General features: G+C 33.6%; 1 pseudogene; it reads left to right on the forward strand.

Moving 5' to 3' along the window:
- Positions 1-2,185: 2,185 nt before the first annotated feature.
- LOC137810785 (probable serine/threonine-protein kinase PBL3) lies at positions 2,186-5,433 on the forward strand (annotated as a pseudogene).
- Positions 5,434-8,555: the final 3,122 nt, after the last annotated feature.

Raw genomic sequence — 8,555 nt, forward strand, 5'->3', positions numbered from 1 at the left:
TTGTGTCATGTTAATTAAGTAGATAATGTAACTGAAGAATATAATATATAAAAAAAGGTTAAATATGTTTTTGTTCTCATATTAAAACACAAAATTAATTTACGTTTTTAGTTTAAATTTTAAATTATCCAAATATTTATAATATGAAAATTATTAGAATGACTTTTTTTTATATGAAATATAGTAAAAATAACGAATTTGGAGAGAAACTAATAATCTTTGAAAAAAACTAACAATCATTTCATATACAAAAGAACTTATTCCAATAGTTTTCATACTACATGCACATGGATGGTTTAAAGTTTTGACCAAGGATGAAAATCAATTTGAATTATAGTAGAGGGATGAAAAACATATTTAACCATTTTTTATATATAATTCTTTAGTTATATTCTCTACTTAACGTGACACAAACGATTGTAGATCTCACATCTAATAGAGATAATGACATTTAATAATATATAAGAAAGTTTGGACGATGAAAATCAATTTCGAATTATAATAGAGGGATGAAAAACATATTTAACCTTTTTTATATATATAACTCTTTAGTTACATTGTCTACTTAACGTGACACAAACAGTTATAGATCTCATAGATCTCATAGATCTCACATCCAACAAAGATAATGACATTTCATAATATATAAACGAATGCAAATCTCACCTTATGAACCGATTTTGTAAAATTGACTTAAACTTAAAATTTACTTCTTAACATGATATCAGAGATATAAAAAATCTATCATAGCGAAAATTTGTTGGTTAGACCAACCATAAATATAATTGAGCTAAACTTAAAATTCATGTCTAATACAAACTCAGATGCACTTATCCTAACCAATTTTAAATTAAAGTTATATTTATTTGTATTTGTGTGATTTGTAACCTATTCTTTCAATGAAATTTGAATGTGACTTGCATCCCATAATTTAATTTAATATGTATTAAATGTGGAGGACTATGTGATATGTAGAATGAGATATATGTTATTTTCACTAATGAAGTTTGTGGAGCCATAGCAGTGTGAAATGAATTTATGATCGTCAACGGCTTCAAAGAGCATCCACTTTCTTTGCTTAAAGATATTTTAATTTAAAAAATAAAAGTAAATAAAATATTATGTGTTTTTCCAACAGAGAAGATGATGCCTTCTTTCTCTCACTCTCCATCTCATCTGCGTTGTCTTCATCTGTTTCGTGTTGAACTTCATGCTTAGCTAAAAGTGACGACTGCTCACAACTTTATCAACGTTTCCCATAGTACCCCTTCCATTTTTCAAAAATTTCCCACATTCATTGCTTAAATATAACACCACTTTCTATTTTATATTTTATGATGGCTTTTTTATATTATTAACTTTCGTTTGTAGGGGAAAAATCATTATTATTCGATAAATTTGAGCCAAGGGTTTGCATTAGATATTAAAAGGTCTTAATTTGATCTCTAATAAATTAAAATAGGTAAGGTTTTAGTCCTATTTAATTTTATCTCTATTATTTAAAAATATAAATATGATTAGAACATTTGGATTATTTAAAAGTGCATAATCAATTAAGATATATTTAACAGTTTTTACAGATAAGATAACCACATATATACTTTTCATATTCAATATATTATGAAAAATATATATTACTTTTTAAAATGATAATTATTTTTTAATTAAAAAATATTAAAAATCCGAGTTGTTTGGTTTGCTATAGAATCACCCAAAACTTCCCTTTTCTTGTACAGGAATTTTGTCTCAAACATAACAACACCAAAATAAAGTATTTGAAGTAAAATTAAATTTTAAGTCAAACTTAATTATGCATCTTAAACGTGAAACTAATATCTACCTATTTTAGCAAGTCACAGTTAGTTAATATCAGTGTACATTGTATATCAACTTTTAAGACCACTTTCTTTATTTATAACTACTAAAAAAGCACTATAGAAGAAGAAGTGTTTTCCTAAACTAAGTACTTAATTATCTAATAAATGTAGCAGCAAGTTTTGTTAATTAAACACAACATTCTCACTGTTGAAGCAAATTGCAAAATAAGAAAGTAATTCTATAGAGCATAAAAGTCATTTAGTGTGTGAGTAGCTATTTAGTTGACAGAGAAAAGAAAAAGGACAAGAAGAAGGGTATTTTAGGAAACTCCGAAACGATAAACCAAATTTGACGGGCTGGTATTTCCGAGGGTAGAGAGTTCACAACACGTGGCCGCGTATGACGCGGTTCCAATGTCAGTGGGTGAGACTCTTCATAGCATAGGCGAATCCAAAAACTCTACTCATTCTTTTCATCTCTGTTCTGTCCCACGCATTAATCCCTCACCACACGCATTAATCCCTCACCACCTTCTACTTCTACTTCTTCTCTCTCTCTCTCTTTCTATCTTCTTATCATTCTCTCTCTCTTTCAACCACCCAACCCAACCCAACCCAACATCTTCCAATAACTACCTCTTTGGAAATTGCGAACTTCAAAACCTTTTTTTCCCTTCACCCATTCTCTGAAAAGTGTTGCGTAGGGTTGAGAATTGTGGCAGGGCCTAATGGGTAACTGCCTAGATTCTTCTGCCAAAGTTGATGCAGCTCAGAGTTCCAGATCCACTTCTGGTTGGTTACGTTAGATCATTTATCCTCTTTCTCATTTTTCTTGTTTTCGGTTTTCTGGAAGGTGATGCTTCCTTTTTCATGGTTTTTTGGGAACTGGGTTTAAGAGTGATGGGCTGATGAGGTGTAAAGTTTAATTCCTTTTCTCTCTTGGTAACAGGGGTTAGATAAAGTTTGGTTGTTTTCTCGAAGTAGTACTGTAATATATAATTTGTTAGGAGGGGTGTGTTCTGTTTTTGTGTTAATGTTTACTGTTTGAAAATTTTAGCTTGAAATATAAGGGTTCAGATTCTTCAAAATATTATTCTTTTTCTACTTTTATGATTATGTTTACTGTATTTCACCTTCTTTAATTCTTTTGGGGATTGAATGTCACCTTATGGTCTGATTTTATGCATGGTTTGTATTTTAGAATTAAAGTTTGGTCGAATTATAAGCAGTTCATAACGTAATAAAGTGGAAGATTTGGCGTTGTTTTTCTGAGGTTATTAGGATTGTGGGTTGAAATGATGAAATGGAAGAATAAATAAAGAAAAATGCTCTTTTGTTGGAGTGTATACAATAGTTGTTGAGAAATGGGTTCTAGTATTGCTGATGGTTAAATTTGAAAGCTCAATTTTTTTCCTACTTGCTTTTGTTTGTGTAGTGGCACTATATGTGGATTAATCAATTTTTCCTTTTATTTCTGCATCAGGAATCTCTAAAGCTACACCTTCCAGTTTATCTATTCCATCATACAGTGAAAAAAGCAACGCCTTAAGTCTTCCCACACCAAGGTCTGAGGGTGAAATCTTGTCTTCTCCCAATCTCAAGTCCTTCACATTCAATGAGCTGAAGAATGCCACCAGAAATTTTCGGCCTGATAGTCTTCTCGGTGAAGGGGGATTTGGGTGCGTCTACAAAGGATGGATTGATGAACACACATTTACAGCTTCAAAGCCTGGATCAGGAATGGTTGTTGCTGTAAAGAAGCTCAAACCTGAAGGTTTTCAAGGTCATAAAGAGTGGTTGGTGAGTGTTTGCTTCCAATCCTGCACAAAATAGTACTCTTTTTTTTTCACATACACATGGTAATGAAATTCTTAATCAATATTTCAGACTGAGGTTAACTACCTTGGACAACTGTACCATCCTAATTTGGTGAAATTAATTGGTTACTGCTTGGAGGGAGAGAATCGGCTATTGGTCTATGAGTTTATGCCAAAAGGGAGCTTGGAGAACCATCTGTTTAGAAGTAAGTTACATAAAGCATTATGCCATTTATTCATAATTTGTGTCTATTAAGCTATTTTCTTGATCATTTGGTAACTGCATACATTCGAGATTTATGGGTTCATTTTACTTGACAGGAGGACCCCAACCACTCTCTTGGTCAGTGAGGATGAAAGTGGCTATTGGTGCTGCTAGAGGACTCTCTTTTCTTCATAACGCCAATTCACAAGTCATATACCGTGATTTTAAAGCCTCTAATATCCTACTTGATGCGGTAAGAAGAACAAGAATATATAGGATGTTGCGAGTTCTTCGTTTTTCTTTTTGTGTAAACTGCTTACTTATCATGCAAAGGGATTGGCAGGAGTTCAATGCTAAACTTTCTGACTTTGGTTTAGCTAAGGCGGGTCCTACTGGTGATAGAACTCACGTCTCTACTCAAGTCATGGGTACTCAAGGATATGCAGCACCTGAATATGTTGCAACTGGTATGCTTTCTGATAGATGGTGCTTTACCTGATTATTAATATTCATTGTTGATAATTTTCAATCATGTACGTAGTCTCTTCAGTCTCCTCCAATTTAACCTGCTATACAACTCAAACCCTATATACTTTGTTATAGTTTCTTTTCTTCGGTTTAGAATAATTGATAAATGCCACAGCGGCAGTACTTCTCATCATACGGATAGTTGGTGTAAGGGTTTTCACGATTTTCCTTTCAAAACAGGCACTCTGTGCCTCAACTTTTAGGTTCATTTTTTTTATGTTGTACTATTTCACACAGCAAGAAATGCTAATAACACAATCTTTTAAATGCTTTCTCCATTATTGAGCAAAAAATGTAATGCCAACCTCACTAATAATAGTGTTGAAAACATATAGTCAGCTTGTGATGTGTTGCAGCATCTCTCTCTAAATGAGAAGACTCATTGCATCTCATAGTATGTTAAAACATTGGACTAACTTCCTAATTGATTTACAGGTAGGTTGACAGCCAAAAGTGATGTCTACAGCTTTGGAGTTGTGTTGCTTGAACTTTTATCTGGAAGACGTGCAGTTGATAAAACAATATCTGGTATGGAGCAGAATCTGGTGGACTGGGCAAAGCCATATTTGAGCGACAAACGAAGACTGTTCCGGATCATGGATACCAAGTTGGAGGGGCAGTACCCGCAAAAGGGTGCCTTCATGGCTGCCACACTTTCTCTACAATGCCTCAACACTGAGGCCAAGACAAGGCCTCCAATGACAGAGGTTTTAGCCACTCTGGAACAGATAGAAGCCCCCAAAACTACAACCAGAAACTCTCATTCTTCAGAACACCATAGAGTTCACACTCCTGTGAGAAAATCTCCTGCCCGAAATCGGTCACCTCTAAATCTAACTCCTACCGCATCCCCTCTTCATGCTCACCGGCAATCGCCTCGTGTGCACTGAGATTTGAACATAAAACATATCTGTATGTAAATTCCTTGTTTCTATCAGGTTGTGTTTTGGACTGCATGCGTTGAGGCATGTGTACTTACATGCAATTTTGTCATGCTCAGTAGAATGAATAGTTAATACCATTTATCCAAATGCTATGCTGCAAGTTATTGCAGCTGTGTTCTGTATATTCTTCTCTTTTTATACCTCCTATTCCCTCATGGAATGTCTTGTTGATAATAACATAACCAGACACGTTGCTTCCCTTCCATCATGGATTACTCTTATCATTCCAGTTTTAGTCTACAACAATTTCAACATGTGGTGGTGAGTCTTACATACTATTTTGACCATGTCAGTTTCTTCTCCTCATTTAGAAAAGGAAAATTTTACTATGATAACTCTAAAAAGTTTACAAGTGTGATGGACACACAATACAATTTCAAAATTACTGCTTTCATTTCAAAATTACTTCATTTCAGTAAAAAAAATATTTTTCCCACCAGTTGTAATTTGGTACAGGATTGTGACCATCTTAAGCTGGACAAATAATAGGTGGTTTGATAAGTCTAACCATCATTGAAATAAGGTTCAATGCCATCTTTAAAATTTAGACTTTGGGTTAAATTCAACTTCGAAAGGTCTATAAAAAGGTTATTTCTAAAATTTGGACTTTGGGTTAAATTCAACTTCGAAAGGTCTATAAAAAGGTTATTTCTAAAATTTGGACTTTGGGTTAAATTCAACTTCAAAAGGTCTATAAAACGGTTATTGTGCCGTTGTTGGTGCATGTTTAGTTTTGAAAGAAAAGGTGATGAGTTTTGTGTGCGGAAGATAGATAGTTATGATGGAGAGAGTTACCGGCACATGCAAAATCCCGAATTATGTTCTTCTTGTTTACACGGTGGGAAGCAGCTTTGAGATGCCATGATTACAGAGACGTCTTTAGTAAGGAATTTGTAAATGTTTTTAGCAATATTAATTTGACTGAAAAACTGAACAGATCCCTTTTAAGTAAAATTTCATATTCAATTCCTTTGAATAGATAAAAAAAAAATAGCTAAAAGGTGGATTTCGTTGAAAATATAGACCAAATGTTTTCATAAAACTTGGTAATTGACAACTTGTAGCGTATGATGTGATTGAAAATCCGACACTGTTTTAAACATGAAGATTGAAATTTGGGATTGATTGAGACAACATTTTTGTCGCCTGGAAATGTATAACACATATATTTATTTAAAATATAATAATTCTAGTAAATGACCAATTTTAACAATTAAATTTCTAAAAAAAGAATGACGATGATAAAAAAATCAGTAATTGGATCTTCCTCATAAAACATTTAATTAATTTAACAAATGTACCATCATTGATTATAACTTGTGAATTAACTAATAAAAAGTCAATAAAGTTACTATATATATGTTGCAATTTGATCTGTGATTGAATAATAATCGAAACCCTAAACTATTTAGACTAGTACTACTTTCTATTTTAATATTTTTCTTGAGTTTGTTTCTTAGAAATAATCGAAATATATAACAACACACTCTGCCATTTTCCAGAATTGATTAAAATTTGCTAAATTTTATGATATATAAGACCCAGTTCATCCAGGCGGCTTCTTCCTCCACCTCCATACCTTCTTGTGTCATTCCATAAGTTTTTTGTATTCTAAAAATACCCTTTTCAGTATTCTGGGTTACATAATCTAAAAGTCTTTTTCTTGATCCAGAATTAGCTTCTGAATTATGTAATCCGGAAGCCTTTTGTGATTAGCTTCCGGATTATTTTTTTTTTCAGCAATGAATTAATAGAATTAATAGAAACACTTTAGGGGTGTTCCAACCCTTATACATAAAGACTCCTAATAAAGCATTCAACAATTAGAGCAAAGTTAAGCGACAAACCACTTAACTCAAAACCTTAAAACTAGTAAAAGATACTCGGTCCCAAAAACCTGAATCTGCATAAACCAGCACAAAACAAACAAAAGCCTGGTGGCGAGGGAAAACTGCTAGAGAAAACATGCTAACATGGTGTGACCAACACAACATAACCATGAAGAGCAAAGACTAGAAATCCCCAGACCTTGCTGCATTTGCTAACACAAATCCAGGGATTGCCACTTGACAGCAGAGTGCAACATCTATAACTCTGTTTGAAACCAACCATCAACCATAACCTCTTTGGTCAGATCTTCACGCTTGTGGTAACCAGAGGACAAGGTATTTCCTCTCAGACAAAATTTTCCACGGACTGCATTGGAGAGAGCATCATATTCCATCTCTGGCACCGATTCAAACCTGGCTTCAATGGTTGTCATGGGAACACCAACTGTTCCTGTCATGGAATACACTTCACCTATGGCATGCTCCTCAGCTTCCTTCTTTTGTGTGGTCGATACACTTCCCCAGCACACAATAGTTTTAAGATTTGAAGAACACGGCTTTGGTTTCCAAGATTCATAACTCCCCGGGTAGCTCCTGCACCAAGAAAACACTTTAATCTGCATATATTATAAGATTAGCTTCCGGATTATATAATCTGAAAATCTTTTCTATATATAAGATTAGCTTTCAGATTATGTAATTCGGAAGTTTTTTTTTTCCAGATGTTTTATTAGCTTCCGGATTACATAATCCAGAAGTCTTTTCTAAATATGAGATTGACTTTCGGATTATGTAATCCGGAATATATCTGGATTACATAATTCATAGGCTTATTATTTCAAATCCAAGGAGGTGGCACAAAAAAAAGGATAAAATAGTATTTTCACATTTAGTATGGGATGACACAAGAAGGTACGGAAGTGTAGGAAAAAAGAGTCATTCATCCAATTTCAAGGTCTGTGTGGCTCGAATAGGAAACAAACAAACATAGGAAGTTTCTTCCTGCACCCCATGGTTTTCACCTACACCCATGGAAGTGGTGAAAAGACTATTTTACCCTCAAGTAAAGAATAAATAACCTATTTCCTTAGCTCTTTCATCTTCATTTCTTCATCAGTCACGACACACTCAAGCAGCCCCTCCACGCACCTCCTCTTCTCTTTGGAGTTTTTTTTTTCTCTCCTTCAATCTTTTATGTTGTGTCGTATAACATTTTCGCAACCTTTCTTTGGAGATTTCATTTGCATTGGAGAGTAATCACCGTGTGCGCCATTTATAAAGGTTGATTTTTAAGTTTTCTGTTTATTATGGATTAGGTGATTTAGAATGATACAATTCAGTTTTATTTATTTTGTTCTACACATACTAGATTGCACAATCTAGAAGGTACTTTTAGATCTAGAAAAGTCTTTCAG

This window comes from Phaseolus vulgaris, chromosome 2 (genome assembly GCF_000499845.2).
Source record: "Phaseolus vulgaris cultivar G19833 chromosome 2, P. vulgaris v2.0, whole genome shotgun sequence".
Taxonomy (NCBI): domain Eukaryota; kingdom Viridiplantae; phylum Streptophyta; class Magnoliopsida; order Fabales; family Fabaceae; genus Phaseolus; species Phaseolus vulgaris.